Source organism: Heptranchias perlo, chromosome 20, assembly GCF_035084215.1.
Source record: "Heptranchias perlo isolate sHepPer1 chromosome 20, sHepPer1.hap1, whole genome shotgun sequence".
Lineage (NCBI taxonomy): Eukaryota > Metazoa > Chordata > Chondrichthyes > Hexanchiformes > Hexanchidae > Heptranchias > Heptranchias perlo.
Genome location: NC_090344.1, coordinates 30,373,179 through 30,390,743, shown reverse-complemented (window position 1 = coordinate 30,390,743; position 17,565 = coordinate 30,373,179). Strand labels below are relative to the sequence as shown.

The window sequence follows — 17,565 nt, the reverse complement described above, 5'->3', positions numbered from 1 at the left end:
CCCATTTAATCTGACCCTATGAGCAAACCCTTATATTCCTTTCTCCTCCATGTGTTTATCTAGCTTCGCTGTAAACGAATCCATGCTATTCGCCTGAACTACTCCTTGTGGGAGCGAATTGCACATTCTAACTACTCTCTGGGTAAATGTGTTCCTCTTGAATGCCATATTGAATTAAATAGTGACTACCTTATATTCATGGCCCCAATGATTTGGAGACCCCACCTCCACAAATGCAAACACATTATCTACGTCTAACCTATCAAACCCTTGCATGATCTTAAAGTCCTATATCAGGTCACCCCTCAGCCTTCTCTTTTCTATGCAGAAGAGCCCCAGTCTGTTCAAACTTTCAATATGGAGAAGTGTGAGTTCATCTACTTTGGACTGAAGCAAGATAGATCAGAGTATTTTCTAAATGGTGAGAAGCTAGGAACTGTGGAGGAGCAGAGAAATTTAGGGGTCCAAGTACAGAAATCGCTCAAAGCCAGTGGAATGGAAGAAAAATTAATTAAAATGTCTTATGGGATGTTGGCCTTAATTTCAAGGAAGCTGGTATTCAAAGGGGGGAAGTATGTTACAGATAGAAATCCCTGCTGAGACCCCATTTAAAGTACTGCATTCAGTTCTGGGCACCACATCTCAGGAAGGAAATATTGGCCTTGGAGGGGGTGCAGCGCAGAATGACCAGAATGATACCGGGGCTAAAATGGTTAAATTATGAGGGCAGGTTATGCGGAGGTCGGTCCTCATTTTTCTCTTATGGATCCGGCCCCATCCGTTTACTGTTGACGGGAGCGCGTCTGATACTAAGTCAGTCAGAATCGGATGCAAATCACATAACCGGCACAGCAGCTCTGGAACTGGCGACTGGTTTTACATTGAGTCTTTTTTATGGGATAGGCTGTACATTGTTTGTATAATAATAATAAGTTTGATACAATGAAGGTTTTTTCAGTTATTTTCCATTTCCAGCCTCACCAGTTTTATATAGTAACAGGTAACAATGTTTAAGGGATGTGATGTACAGTGTTGGTGGAATCAGTGTAATTTAACTTGATACATTGAAGAATCTCTTGTCTATCCCAGGCTCTTACCTTATGTTTAGACCCTCACCAAGTTTAAAATCGGTTACTCACTGATATAAATAAACCAGTAACAACCCCGAAACCTCAGCGGGTATATTTGTTCCGATAATTAGTGACGTTCGCAATTTCCATTGAAATTCCAATCAGCAAATCCCAGAGGCTGTTTCGGGTTTGACAAACTGTGAAACAGATTGTTTTAAAAGCCGAAAAGAGGGAAAACCTGGTGGTTGATACAAAGTTTTATACATTATCACTTTCTGTTTCAGATTTACAATTTCTCTTTGTGTGTTGCTGACAAGAGCGGCTATAATAGAGCCCAGTGACTGGGTCATGAGCTGCACTGAGACATTGGCCTGTGTTACAGACCGGCTCGTTGGACCTGCTCATTTCGACTCATCTCATTGTCAGGAAACGGGAAATTACTGAAATTGAGGCTGGTGAATAACTGCTCGAAACACCAATCCTCTCTACCACTGAGGACTGAGTCTTCCGACAAACAGAGATTTTCAATCGTGCAAGTTTCATTCACGTATTCTGCTCTTCGTTTCCCTGATCTGATTGGTGCGCCTTTCCCTTCAATTCACGACTTACAGGAAAAACTCGATTTTACAGTCGATTTTTGAGTCATGACGTACAGTGATATTTCAAATAATTGAAATCGCCCCTTATTAACCCCAATATCGTCACCTACACGTTTGACAAATGCAAAGCGGCTTCAATCGCGGTTTTGCTGACACAACTCGTTCAAAGATACTGTCGGTAATTGGAGAGTTTTTCAAGTCATGACACGAACATAACAGTTCGCACTTCCGTTTTCCCCAAGTCGCTTCAGATTCATGTGGAATGATATCGCTCTGGCGGTTAAATCCGTTCCCTCTTTACGAATCCACGTTTGACCACGTGTCTTTTAGTATTTTTGATAACCGATACCAAATCGGTTTGCCCCGTATTGTACATTACTTTTTAAATATTACGGATAAGCAGAGCACTTGAGATGTCACAGCCGTGACATTCACTTTTCTCCCTCTCCTCTCGATCTCCCCGGCAACTGTCACTAACCACAATCTTCTATCACAATTCTCCATCAGAAAGTTCCGAGCCTCGGTTTTCAAATGAAATAACGCCCATCGCTTCAATCAACGACATCCCAGGGAGAGTTTCCCAGTTTCGTCTCACACTTTCCCCAAATCCTCCTTAAAGTACCATCAAAAATTGTCCCTAAGTTAATAAAAATATAATTAAAAGTTCTTATCTTCTGGGGTTTTGTTTCAGATTCCAGGGCTTTTGAAGGTCACTGCGGATATTTAACGAAGCGCATCTTGATTGGAGGCTTCTTGGAGAAATCGGAGAAAGATCACGAAGCTCTTGTAGCGCAAGCGGTCAGCGTGCGGCACTTTTATCAGCTTCAGAAATGCCCAGGTTGTGAGTTTCAGCCTCACCGAGAACAGACGAACATTTTACTCCGAACATTTTGACTGGAGTTCAAGGTGCAACTGGTCTGTTCCATAACGCATCTGCTTCTTAGTGTTCCCATGTGGGCACTTGGGTTCCTCTGGCCGACCATCTTGCAACAGTAGGTGCGAGTTTGCTTGTTTATGGGGGGAGAGGGGGGCTATAAGCGGCAGCTGATGTGCCAAAGGGGCCGGTGCGAAATCTTTAAATCTGAAGAACCAAACACACAATTCTTCTTTTCTTTAAGCGGATATTCATCGGGTGGAAGTTTCGTGTGGGGAAAATATGGAAGGGAAATCTGCTGCCTGGTGTCACTGTGTAACGGATGAAATTATTCAGCTTCCAGATGTTAATACATGAAAGGTCGAGAGGCCTTTTCCAACTCCCGTGTGGGGCAAGTTTAGCTTTTGAGCCACTGGATAAAGGGTTATTTTAATTGGTGCTAACGAATGAGAAGACATTTGGCACAAACAAGAAGAATTGTAAACTCAAGAGTTCACTGTCCATGTTTCTTACATCATGTTCAACAGAAACAAGGATTCTCCTCAACACGTCACTGACAATTTTATAAAAGGGATCTTCAACTCAGTTCGACGTTCACGAAGGATAATTCAGAGTCCTACCATAAATTTGTACAATGGATCTTTTTCGTATATTGAGCCTGGGTCGCTCAGTCGGTAGACTCTGAGATTTCTATAAGCGGCTCGTGATTTGAGTGTGCAGAAATCAAATCCTTGTTCAGGCAATAAACTTTGAAACAGCTGGCAAGTATCTATGTTTGCGGGACAAATGATGCCTGCGATGTGTTGTCAAAGCTTCGGTGGTATATTGTTTCCCAGGGATCGGCAGTATTGCGCTGTCTGAGGCGGTATTTGCGGCCTTCCGCCAGCAACCTGTGATTGGAGGGAGCGGGGCCGGACAGGCGGCCTGAATGTCGTTGCTGTCGTGGTCACACTCAATCCGGGAGCTGGGGAACATCGAACTTCGAAAAACGGATGTGTTTGTTGCCGCGGTTGCCATGCTGTTTAGAACTATAGTTATGAACCGAGGCAGCTCTTCAGGGTCCTTTAAAAATCTCTCACAAATCAACAAAAACCAGTCGCAATGAGTAGCTTTGAGAGGAGATTTCTGCACAGGCAGGGCAGGAAACTGAAGTGAGGGAGATATATTTTCGGTATCTGTGTAATGTTTGAGTGTGTGCAGAACTGGACAGAGAAAGGAAAATATACCGGTTCTGTATTTTATTCATATTTCACTACAGAGTGAAATCTTGCGTGTTTTCATATTTATTGATTTTTAGTGGATGACGTTTTGAAAATGTTTCCGCCCGGTTTCGAACCGGGGACCTTTCGCGTGTGAGGCGAACGTGATAGCCACTACACTACGGAAACTCTGCTGTGCAAACGGTTATACGAAATGCTCGGAAGATAGTTGCCGTCTTCAAATGTTCTCAGTGCTGGGAGACGGGGCCGGGTCCCATTCAGGGGATTAAGTTTTACAAAATAGTTTGTTGTATTAATTTCGCAAAGCTCATTAAACTCAGTAAAAAGACGAATAGTTGTTCAAATCGCCATTAATCAACCAATAACTTTCTGTTTCAGACTGACGGAAATCCAGCATGTTTTTCATTCATTCATTCACCAGGCTGAATATGGAAAGTTCAGAGGGGAAGTGAAAAAGGAAATGACGGGCAAAGAGAGAGTGTGAGAATAAACTGGCGGCCAACATAAACTGGCATGTAAACATTAAACGGGCAGTAGGAGCCGTACTCTGATAAGGGACCATAAAGGAGAGCTATTCATGGAGGCAGAGAGGATGGCAGAGATATTAAATGAATACATTGTATACGTCTTTACCAAGGAAGAAGATGCTGCCAGAGTCTCGGTAAAGGTAAATACAGTTGAGATCCTGAATGGGCTTAACATTGATAAAGAAGAGGTACTCGGAAGGCTCGCTGTACTTAAAGTAGATAAGTCACCCGGTCCGGATGGGATGCATCGTAGGCTGCTGAGGGAAGGAAGGGTGGAAATAGCAGGAGGTACTGACCATAATCTTACAAACATCCACAGATACGGGGGTGGCGCTAGAGGACTGGAGAATTGCAAACGTTACATCCTTGTTCAAAAAAGATGTAAGGATAAAGCCAGCATCTATATGCCAGTCAGTTTAACCTCAATGGTGGGGGAACTTTTAGAAACGATAATCCGGGACAGAATTAACAGACGCTTGGACGACTGTGGATTGATTCGGGAAAGCCGGCATGGGTTTGTTGAAGGCAAATCGTGTTTAACTAACATGATTGAGTTTTTTTGTTGAGTTAACAGAGAGGGTAGATGAAGGCAACGCAGTTGATGTGGTGCATATGGGCTTTCAAAAGGTGTTTGATAAATTGCAGCACGGTAGGCTTATCAGTAAGATTGAGGTCCATGGGTCAAAGGGGGCAGTAGAAACATGGATGCAGAATTGGCTGAGGGACAGGAAGCAGAGAGTAGTGGTGATTGGTTGTTTTTTGGACTGGAGGGAGGAGTCCAATGGTGTTCCCCAGGTGTCAATGCTGGGACCACTGCTTTTCTTGATTTATATTAATGACTTGGACTTGCTTGTACAGGGCACACTTTCAAAATTTGCAGATGACACAAAACTTGGAAGGGTAGTGAACAGTGTGAAGGATGGTGACAGACTTCAAGAGGTTATATATTGGCCTGTGTCATGGGCGGACAAGTGGCAGATGAAATTTAACACAAAAAATGCGACATGATACATTTCGGTAGGAAGAATCAGGAGAGGCCATATAAACTAAAGGGCGCAACTCCAAACTGGGTATAGGCCCAGAGAGATCTGGTGGTTTATGTGCACAAATCGTTGAAGGCTTCAGAGCAGGTTGAGAATGCGGTTGAAAAGGTATACGGGATCCTGGACTTCATAAATAGAGGCATCGAGTAAAAAAGTATGGAAGTCATGATGAACCTTTATAAAACACTGTTTCGGCCACAACTATGGTATTGTGTCCGGTTCTGTGCACCGCAGTTCAGGAAAGATGTGAAGGCCTGACAGAGGGTGCAGGAGAGATTTACGAGAATGATTGCAGGGATGAGGGAATTTAGTGACTTGGACAGACTGGAGAAGCTGGGGTTGTTCTCGTTGGAACAGAGAAGGTTGCGGGGAGATTTGATAGAGGAATTCAAAATCATGATGGGTCCAGGCAGAATAGATAGAGAGAAACTGTTCCCAATGGTAGAAGGGTCGAGAACCAGAGGACATAGATTTCAGGTGATTGGCAAAAGAGCCAAAGGTGACATGAGGAAAAACGTTTTTAAATAGCGAATGGTTAGGATCTGGAATGCACTGCCCGAGGGGGCGGTGAAGGCAGATTCAAAGGCAACTGGATAAGTGCTTGAAAGGAAAAAAAATGCAGGGCTACAGGGAAAGGGCGGGAGAGTGAGACTAGCTGGATTACGATTGCGTGGAGCCGAATGGCCTCCTTCCGTGCTGTAAACATTCTACGATTCTATGAGATTTGAGCGTCGCTGGCAAGGCCAGCATTTATTGGCCATCCCTAATTGTGCTTGAGAAGGTGGTGGTGATCCAGCTCCTTGAACCGCTAAAGTCCGTGTGGTGAAGGTTCTCCCACAGTGCTGTTAGGAAGGGAGTTCCAGGATTTTGACCCAGCGACAATGAAGGTACGGCGAAATATTTCCTAGGCAGGATGGTGTGTGACTTGGAGGGGAACATGCAGGTGGTGTTGTTCCTATGTGCCATATGCCCTTGACTTTCTAGGTGATAGAGGTCGCGGATTTGGGTGGTGCTGTCGATGAAGCCTTGGCGAATTGCTGCAGTGCATCCTGTAGATGGCACACACTGCAGCCACGGTGCGCAGGTGGTGAAGGGGGTGAATGTTTAGGGTGGTGGATGGGGTGCAAATCAAGCGGGCTGCTTTGTCCTGGATGATGTCGAGCTTCTTGATTGAAGCTGGAGCTGCACACATCCAGGCAAGTGAAGGGTATTCCGTCACACTCCTGACTTGTACATTGTAGATAGTAGAAAGACTTTGGGGAGTCAGGAGATGAGTCACTCGCCGCACAATACCCGGCCTCTGACCTGCTCTTGTCGCCACAGTATTTATGTAGCTGGTCCAGTTAAGTTTCTGGTCAATGGTGACCCCCAGGCTGTTGATGGCGGGGAATTCGGCGATGGTAATGCCGTTGAATGTCAAGGGGAGTTGGTTCGGATTTCTCTTGTTAGAGTTGGTCATTGCCTGGCACTTGAATGTTACTTGCCACTCATCAGCCCAAGGCTGAATGTTGTCCAGGTTTTGCTGCACGCGGGCACGTACTGCTTCATTAGTAGAGGGATTGCGAATGGAAATGTACACTGTGCAATCATCAGCGAACATCCCCATTTCTGACCTTATGATGGAGGAAAGGCTATTGATAAAGCAGCTGACGATAGTTGGGCGTCGGACACTGCACTGAGGAACTCCTGCAGTGATGTCCTGGGGCGGAGATGATTTGCCTCCAACAACCACTACCATCTTACTTGGCGCCAGGTAAGATTCCAGCCACTGGAGAGTTTTCCCCCTGATTCCCGTTGACTTCAAATTTCCTAGGGCTCGTTGAAGACACATCGGTCAAAGGGTGCCTTGATGTCAAGGGCAGTTACTCTCACCTCACCTCCGGCATTTAGCTCTTTTGTCCAGGTTGGAGCAAGGCTGCAATGAGGTCTGTCGCCGAGTGGTCCTGGCGAAACCCAAACTGAGCATCGGTGAGCAGGTTATTGGTGAGTAAGTGCCGCTTGATAGCACTGTCGACGACACCTTCCATCACTTTGCTGATGATTGAGTGCAGACTGATGGGGTAATAATTTGCCGGATTGGCTTTTTCCAGCCTATTATGAACAGGACATCCCTGAACAATGCTCCACTTTGTTTCCTTTCCACCTTGGTTAACAAGTGACAGTCTAAACTTAAATGAGTTTGCTGTGTTTTCCCTGTGTTGAATTGTCACCCGTTCTCATTTTACAGGCGGTATTTTAGGACTTGGTTAAAAATGTTCCGTGCTTGTGATACAAGTAGTCTGGATTCCCACCTTAGTAATACAGAAGGGCAACGGCTGCTCCACTCTATCATACAATCCCAACTAGTGCCGCCTCAGTTAAAGTACATTAACTAGTGCCCCCCACTCTAGTACAACCTCAAGTGAGTAGATACAAAGAGTGTGTGTTTGTTTGACTGTGATGTTTATGCAACAGCAGCCGCCATTCTTTCCGTTGCTATGGAAATTTTGTTAGAGACGAAAATCGAATCCCACTCTGACAGTCCTGGAGCATCAATGTCCGGACTCAGTGCACTCGGCCATGCTCTATGTCAGTGTTGTCCAAGAGAAATTGCTGACTAGCCGCAGGTGTGGCTATGGTGGCATTGTTTAAGTCACATGAACGAATTTTAGCAGAAAACATCTTGCACGCGCACAATATACAGTGAGATGTACTTCATATGTGTCTGTTTCATAACAAACATCTCCCACCATTCAGTAACCGAGGAAGTAAAGGACTCACAACGATCAAAAACATTCGCACTCTGCTTTTCACCATTTTATCAACAACACTCAAAAAGCTTAAAGTCCACATGCGAATATGAGTATTGAGACCATAGGCCTAAAGACCGTGTCCATGACTCGTTTTTATTTAATAATCGCAATTGCAATGAGCCACATCTGGATTTCCATTTCGCCAGATGAGTCTCGTGGCAAAGGTATTGGAACAACTGGTCAATGTCACAGTGGATTGATTGCACGGGCCGTGTTCTACTGACCCCAAACACTACACATTCTTACAACAAATAAAAACAAACCTGCCGGGGACGGATGTCGGGTTGGTTTTCTGGAAGTAGCAAATCAACTGTGCACAAAAAAAAACACCTCCAGCCTAAGGCACAAGAAAGAATTTCGTACAAGGACTGAATGTGAAGATTTCGGATTCAAAACCACAACACTAGGGAAACTGCGATCTGAATACAGCGACCTCAACCGCTGGCTCATCCTGACTCCAGAATCTCTAATTTACTGACCCCGATTTTCTCAGTGAGGCCCAATGGCAGTTTCACTCTCTCTGATTCTCGCTAAATCCTGCTGGAAGGCCGAGTGATCAGTATATAAACTCCCCGGAGTTTCCTCTGCCTGTGCTCGGTGTATGGGGACATTTGGTCGGGCCGTGGTATCCAGTTTCCCAGGGAAGGGCAATAATGCTCGGTCTGAGACTGCATTCGCTGCTTTCCATCGGCAGCCGGTGATTGGAGAGGGCAGGGCCGGACAGGCGGCCTGAATGGTGCTGCTGTCACGGTCTCGCTCACTCCAGGAGCTGGGGAACAGCAAAAAACTGATGGGATTGTTGCTGCTTCTGAGATGCGGCTCAGAACTGCTGTTGTTAACGGGGGCAGCGCTGCAGGATCCTTTAATGATCCCTCACAAATCAATTGAAACCTGTCGGAATGTGAACACCATTTTATTTTTCCAAAGTAAGGGGAGTGACATTCATCACGGAAAAATGGGAAACAGTTTGCATCTCGCTCACTGCAGAAATATCCACGTCACAGCGAGACAGCTCTCCGGCAAACCGTGAGCATTCTCTTCGGATCTGGTCTGTCACGAAGAATTCTGATCACCTTGAAGCCAATCTCGGTTTTTTATTTATTGTTCGTGTGCCTGCTCTCCGACCGCAGGTTAAATGTTGGAATATCAGCCTTGCACAGCTGATAGCAGCACTTTAGAAACCCGGCAATGCGAGACAACGAATGTTAAGGTAACAGTCACCCTCTGTGAGTGGAATTGAACCACCGACCATTATTAATTAACAGGAACCAATTGCGCTATAGAAACACGACGTCTTGCGCACTGAACCATTAATTCACCGAGCGAAAGCTTCAGCTTGTAGTGATCAATGTAACAGCTGTCTTACCATCAGTTTACTTTTCCAAAATAAAGGGTGTGCAGCTTGCACGAGTGAAAATCTGTGCTGTGTTATTTCTGAACTTCAAACTCCCCTTGCCCCGAAATGTCTGTATGTCTGTATGTTGGAAGACTCAGTCACCCAATGATAGACAACATTGATTTTTCGAGCTGTTATTCACCATCCTTTGTATCAGTAACGTTCTGGTTTGCTGAAAATGAGATGAGTTGAAATGAGAAGGTCCAACGAGCCGGTGTCTACAAAGTTGTCTCTTGCACTTCCAGTGAAACGGACGGCAGTTTTCTCTTTTAAACCAGTCGTTATGATGTTAATGTGCCCGAGAAAGACTGGATTACAGCGGGTGACTCTGGGCCAGAGTAAAGTTCAATTAAAATTTATGATTGCCGAGTGGCTGGACGGTGGATTTATCCCAGTTTGAACTCGGTGAAGTTACAAATCTAACGACAAGAGTTTGGGCTGGAGACGGAATGGACTAAATAAGCAAATTTAATTACGCTGATTCCATAAACATTGCACACCACAGCCCTTAAAAATTGAGAGTAACAGAAAAAGCCATTCATTGTATTACACTGAATTATGCTGATTACACAAACTTTGCACACCACACCCTCCAAACATTGATACCTGTTTCTATGTAAAACTGGAGAAGGTGTAAATAGAAAGTTACAGAAAAAACAACATTGAGGTATCAAATTTAATTACACTGATTCCACAAACATTGCTCAGCACATCCCTTAAATACTGATATCTGTTTCCATATAAAACTGGAAAGGGTCCAAACAGAAAGTAACAGAAAAAAAACATTGATGTATGAAATATAATTTTGCTTTACTGCGCAAATGCTGAACAGCCAATCCCTCAAACACTGTCCCGACATAAAATCAGTCGCAGAGCCCTGAGCCGCAGTGAAAATGCTGCGACCCAACGTAATTCAAACACTTAGTCTTCGGATCTGAAGTCAGATGCTGCAGTTCTGCCACCAGCTCCACAGGAAACTTGTGGATCCGAAATCCATATGGATGGCGATCGGTACTGACCACCACCGCGCTTCTGGGAGTGCAGGGGACGAAAGCAGCAGCCAACCACACTTCCTCACCAAAAGCGCAGGAATCCTACTCCTGAGAGATTCACTTCTTTAAACGTTGTTCAGATTCAGTGAATTGCGATATAATTCAATCTTTAATTGCCCTCCGCTCTGTCAGTTCAGGATTTTATTTAAACCGATAATTGGAGTTCTGTTTTACAGAGTGCCGGTTGTTTAAGCATTTCTCAGTCCCACTATTACCATTAATAACACTTTTTGCTGCTAACTTCTGTTTGATACAAAGCACCGGTCCTGTGAAATTGATCAGCGGTTGCACCAGGTTACTGGTGTGATAAACACTGAGCATTTTTTAAAATACTTACCGTGTTGCGGTTTCTGTATTATCGCGATTATTACGTTTGCCTCACATGCAAAAAGCCCCCGATTCGATCCCGGGCAGAATTTTTTCACTTTATTGGAACTTGCTCCAGATGTACCTCCAGGGGCGAGTTTCTTCTCCTGTGTTGATAGGTCGACAATTGGCTGTTCCTGTTCAATTTAACAACGGCTGCACCAAACTCCTGGTCTCATACACACTGAACATTTCCAAACAGTCTCCTAAAATGCAGTCGGAAAAGCGTTTCAAATACAAAACAAATCATTATTAAACTAGTGAGTGTCATTCGGTAACCATGTTAGGGTTTCTTTCAGTCTGCAACAAAATGTTATAGGTTGGTTAATGGTGTTTACAGAAATATTCCTCTGTTCGTAGAGTTTATTTGGTTTCATGTAATTAATTATATCAGTGTAAGCGCCGAATCATAACCACGAGCCCACCAGGCACCTGTACGGACAGTTCACCCAATCCGGTTACTTTGATCATCTGCCCTAATCTGGCTGAAAAACAATAGGATGAACAGCCCTTGTCTGTGAAAAGGTGTCCTCTCCCCTTAATCAAACTAATATCTGCAATTGATGGACTGGAGCGAATTGCGCTCGAAGCAGTTCTGGAAAATGCGCAATGCAGCCGCACAGGAATTCCAAATGAACTCTCCGTGGAGGAAACGGAGTGACAGAAGCAGAAGGAGATGCCACGTGAAAGATTTGGGCCCAGACCTGCTGCATGAGACTTTAAATGTTGTCAGCCTTTAACTGTAGCTCACAGTGTGAGAACAGTCATTATTATCATTAGCCTTTTATGTATCTTCTTGCACTGCATCTCTTCAATATCCCCGGGTTATCACAGCATCGCTTTCTGCAAATTAAATCCCAGTGTGAAAACATATACAATTTCAAACCGAGGCAAAGTGTTTGAGATTGGAAGGAGAGTGCGAGTGGGGATCATGGGCCTGGGGGGCAGTGAGATCATCTCTGAATGCTAAGATATTCCGCAAAGCAAAGAAGCAGGGAGATGAGACATTTGCGTCTATTTTTCCCGGTATGTGCAAAATCCATCCCTTCTCAATGGCCAGCACCATCCTTTCCCTCTCCCTGCTGACCAGGTCAAGATGGGTTTCATGTATTCGCTGTGTTTGCATCAAGCATCTAATTCAACTGGCAGCTGGAGGTGCAGAGGAAGCAGGAAGGAAAGAAGATTCAGAAACAGGAGATTCCACGTGAAACGGGCCGAATCTGGTGTGTGCCAGTTGCTTCAAATGATCCACGGCAGCCCTGCGTCGCCTCACAGATTTCCCAGGAGCTGCATCGATTCGGCCCGTGCGTGCGTGTATTTTGAAAATGGAAACAGAGACATCCGCTGCTTGTGGGAGTATTTCACCTCAATTTTCCATTTCACGCGCAGGCCTATCCGCACTCGGTACTGTCATGGCCTGAACACGTCTTTTGTGTTCTCACAGAAAATGCCACTTTTGCGAGCAGCTTGTCTGGACTGGACTGCACTGAGCTGGGACACTGGGAGCATTCAATGAATGAAATCAGCACTTCAAACAGAAAACATTCTTCACTCACTCATCCTCATACATTCGGGTCTCCATACTTGAATTATTCTTTCATTTATTGGAACATAGGAACATGAGTAGGCCATTCAGCCCCTCGAATATCCAGGTTCATACATCCTTCCTGAGGTGGGGTGCCCAGAATTGAATGCTGTCCTCCAGATGGGGTCTTGCCAGAGCTCTGTGCAGCTTTAACATAACTTCCACCCCTTGGTATTCCAACGCTCATGAGATAAACTGGGAGAGTGAGAGCTCAAGATGGAAAGCGAGAGTGAGCAAATGGGAGAGAGAGAGAGGACTATGCATTGCACAAACCGTCGCTGTGTCGCTTTCTCAGGAGCTGCTTTGAATCTCCACTGAGCTTTTTAACCACTTACTGCACCGCAGCAAAAGTTCCAAAGCAGCATATGGGTAACGTGAAATAACCTCATCGATCGCCGATTTGTGGCGCCATGGGTAGCACGTGGGACTTCTTCTAATCACTGCAAAAGTTGTGTGTCCGATTCTCACCATCGTTGAATTTTAGCTCAGGGTTCGGTGATTTCGGCGCTGGGAAGTGAAATTTTGCATCAAAACCTCAACAGGATCATTAATGCCCTTCAAGGAAGGGAAACAACCCCCTACACTTCCTCTTATACAAGTGGCTCCAGTCCCACCCGAATTTATAATGCTTAATCCACTCTGAGTTGGATTGGCGAAACACTCTCAAGAAGGAGGCTCATCATCTGCTCACCGCAAAAGTCAATCTGCTGGACTTCCGGTTCTATCAGACTGCATGTTCCATCAGACAGGTTTCCAACTGGACAAATGCATCCGGCTGCCGTGCAAGCATTGGTGCTTCAGGGGTAGAATTCTTGCTTGCAGTAATTCTATGCTGTAGAAGTAGCTCCTGAAGATCGCAAGATGGAAATTATCGTGGCTGAGCGGTCAAACGCGCTGGTTTAAAGCTCAAGCTAAATCCCATAATTTACAGATGGATCAAAATCATAGTGCGTGGCTCCAATTCCGCAGTCTACCTCCTGTAAACTGATAACACGAAATATCACATCTGCTATTGCAACAAGAGGAACCACGTGGCGAGACAAATAATTGATGCATTTTGGAACACCTCAATTATTCCTTTTGCTCCGTTCGAAATGTTCAAAAGGAAAAAGATTCGTTTATCTAGGTGAGACTCAACTAACAACCTCGCCATTTCCCGACTCTGTACAGTCATAGAAGGACGACGCACTGACTGATTGCGCCGCAAGAGCCCGGTCACTCTGCTGGAAAGAATCTTAAGGTGAGAGACGCTTACCTGTGGAAACGTGTCCTGTCCCCTTGATGAAAATAATATCTGCATTTCACTTTTAGCTTCTTTCACATCCTCTGCTCCATCGCACGACAATCGGGTTTTCTGTTAACAGATCAAAATAAACATTGCCAGAAATTCTAGCATCAGTGGGATTCAAACCCACGCCTCCATAGAAATTTGATGAAACACTTTAGACCGCGAGGCCACGCTACCATAATGTCACAGTAATGTTTAAAGTGCTGTTTAATGCTCAAATTAATGAATTGAAGCTGATTGATCGCATTTCCCCCGTGCTGGGGTTCTTCTCCTTTGAGCAGAGAACGTTAAGAGGAGATTTGATAGAAGTGTTCAAAGTCATGAAGGGTTTAGATAAAGTAAATAAAGAGAACCTGTTCCCATTGGCGGAAGGATCGAGAACCAGAGGACACAGATTTACGGTGATTGGCAAAAGAACCAAAGGCGACATGAGGAAACACTTCTTTACCCAGCGAGTAGTTATAATCTGGAATGCGCTGCCTGAAAGGATGGTGGAAGCAGATTGAATCGTGGGTTTTAAAAACGAATTCGATAAATACTTGAAGGCATAAAAATATAGAGCGACCGGAAGGAGCGGGGGAATGGGACTAACTGGATTGCTCTTGAAATGACCCGGCACGGGCTCGATGGGCCGAATAGCCTCCTTCTGTTCTGTAACCATTTTATGATTGTATGATTCTATTGAAAACCTTTATTTTCTTTGCATGCATTTCTCTTTCTCTCCCTATCTCTGTCTCTTGTGTTGTTGCCTGATGGGCTTTTTAGGCTTCTAATGAGACCCGAATGTATCAGGATGAGTGAGTGAAGATTTTTTTCTGTTTGAAGTACTGATTTCATTAATTGAATACTCCCAGTGTCCCAGCTCAGTGCAGTCCAGTCCAGACAAGCTGCTCGCAAAAGTGGCATTTTCTGTGAGAACACGAAAGACGTGTTCAGGCCATGACAGTACCGAGTGCGGGTAGGCCTGAGCGTGAAATGGAACGGCGACGGCTGATCGAACATGCAACGCCAGCAGAGAAGATTAAAGAAAGACTGAGACGGTAGGAAAAGTAAAGGTGCAACCCAGCTGCTGCAGCCAATGTCTACACATTTATGTATCGTCGCTCTCACAGTGAATCAAATCACCAATTTGATTAAAGTATTCTTATGGTAGAGTGTATGTTATCACCATGCCGAGACAGACGGCAATCATATCAGAGAATCAGACAATCTGAAAAATTTACGCCAGTGGAGGCCATTCCGCCGATCGTGTTTGTACCGGCCGGAAAAGAGGTATCCAGCATCGCCCGACTTACCAGCGTTTGGTCCGTAGTCTTGTCGGTTATGGCTCTTCAAGTGCATATTGAAGTGCTTTTTAAATCCGATGAGGGTTTCTGCTTCTCCCACCCTCTCAGGCAGTGAGTTCCAGACCCCCACCACCCGCTGGGTGGAAAAAAATCCCCTCTGCTCCATTCTAATCCTCGACCAACTCCCTAAATCTATGCGCCCTTTTTATTGACATCCCTGCTAAGTGAAACAGGTCCTTCCTTTCCACTCTATCCAGGCCCGTCATAATTTTGTACACCTCAATTAAATCTCCCCTCAGCCTCCTCGGTTCCAGAGAAAACACCCTCAGCCTATCCAATCTATTCTCATAGCTAAAATTCTCCAGTCCTCTAAACATCGTCGTAAATCACATCTGTACCATTTCTCGTGCAGTCGCATCTTTCCTGTAATGTGGTGACCACAACTGCATGCAATACTCCAGCTGTGGCCTAACTAGTGTTATATTCATTTCAAGAACAACCTCACTGCTCTTACATTCTATGCCTGGGCAACACATGTAAAGTAAATAAAATGTCTCAAGATGATGAAGAGATTGATGCTGAATGTGAATTTCCCCAAGGTCAGGCGGTCTAATTGATATTGGATAACGGGATAGAGAACGACATATCGAAGTTTGCCGATGGACCCAAAATGGGAAGCGTTGTAAGCAGTGTAGATGAAAGCATAACATTCCAGAGAGACATTAATATAATAAATGAATGGACAAAACCGTGGGAAATGGATTTCAATTTTGGCAAGTGTGAGGTCATCCACTTTGGACTTCACAAAGATAGATCAGAATACTTTACAAAAGGTGAAAAATTGGAAACTGTGGCGTTCCATAGGAACTTAGGTTTTCCCTGTACATAAATCAATAACATGTCATGGACAGGTACAGGAAATAATCAAAAAGGATAATGGAATGGTGGCCTATATATTTAGAGGACGAGAATACAAGGGAACAGACATTATTCTACAGCTACAAAAAGCTCTGGTTGGACCACACCTGGAGTACTGTGTTCAGTTCTGCGCACCGCACCTGAGGAAGGATATTCTGTCCTTGGAGGGAGTGCAGTGTAGATTTACTAGAATGATGCCTGGGCCCGATGCGTTAAATTACGAGGAGAAATTACACAAACTATGGTTGTATTCCCTGCAATTTAGTAGATTAAAGGCTGATGTGATCGAAATTATCAAGATATTATTAGGAACTGATGGGGTAGTTACAAAGAAACTATTTCCGCTCGTTGGGGTGTCGAGGACTTGGGGGCAGAGCCTAAACATCAGAGTCAGGACTTTCAGGAGTGAAGTTAGGATACACTTCTACAAGCAAAGGGAGGTAGAAGTGTGGAAATCTCTTCCACAAACGGCAGTTGATGCGAGCTCAATTGTTAATTTCAAACCCGTGATTTATAGATTTTTGTTAACCAAAGGTATTTGGAGATATGGGAGGAAAGCGGGGACAGGGAGTTCGGTCACAACTCATTGAGTTACGGAACAGGCTGGAAGGATCAAAGACCAAACTCCTGTTCCGAAGTTCCTCCTTGGTGCAGAATGCAAAACGATCATGCATTGGCCGGGAATCGAACCCGGGTCTCCCGCGTGGCAGGCGAGAATTCTACCCCTGAACCACCAATGCTGGGTTGTGAAGAATTTGCATGTTTCTAAATGGAATCCTGTCTGAACGAACATGCCGTTTCCAGCTGCGATGGACGAGTGGTTAAAGCTGTTGTCTCAAAACCCCAATGGAGTTTTCCTGCCTTGGTTTGAATTCGGCTCGCAGTGCTCCGGTTTAAAGATCTCTTCAATGCTCAAATACATAAATTGGAATTAATTGACCGCATTTACCTCTGTCCCAGCATGAGAGATGCTTCAACGTGGCCGGTACTTTTAATTGGGCGTCCAATCTTCTCTTCCAAGATTTCAAGACCGAGAAGCAATATTTCCCAATCTGTAACTTAAATTCCGCTAGTTTTCAAAACCTGACATTTATACTCTTTATTTTCTTTGCATGCATCTCTCTATCTTTCCCTGTCTCTGTCTCTTGTCTCTCTGTGTGACCCCTGATGGACTTCTCAGGCTTCCTTGAACGGCGAAGGCTGACCGAACCTGCAACACCAGCTTAGGAGGGTAAAAAAATGGACTGAGACGGTAGGAAAATAAAGGTGCAACCCAGCTGCTGCAGCAAATGATTACACACTTATGTCTCTGCTCTCACAGTGAAACAACGCACCAACTTGATTAAAGTATACTTTTGGGAGAGTGTATGTAATCACGATGCCGAGACAGACGGCAATCATATCATCGAATCCTAGAAAGTTAGGCCACAGAAGGAAACCATTCTGCACATCGTGCTTGTGCCGGCCGAAAAAATCGATACCGAGCCTTATCTCACTATCCAGCGTTTGATACCAAATACTTTTAGTAACGGATCTTAACATGCAGATT

General features: G+C 44.7%; 2 non-coding genes across 2 annotated transcripts; both read right to left on the bottom strand.

Moving 5' to 3' along the window:
• Positions 1 to 3,858: 3,858 nt before the first annotated feature.
• On the bottom strand, positions 3,859 to 3,931 carry trnav-cac (transfer RNA valine (anticodon CAC)). The gene has a single exon. It is a non-coding gene; the product is annotated as a tRNA-Val (tRNA).
• A 12,754-nt stretch (positions 3,932 to 16,685) lies between these two features.
• trnag-gcc (transfer RNA glycine (anticodon GCC)) lies at positions 16,686 to 16,756 on the bottom strand. The gene has a single exon. It is a non-coding gene; the product is annotated as a tRNA-Gly (tRNA).
• Positions 16,757 to 17,565: the final 809 nt, after the last annotated feature.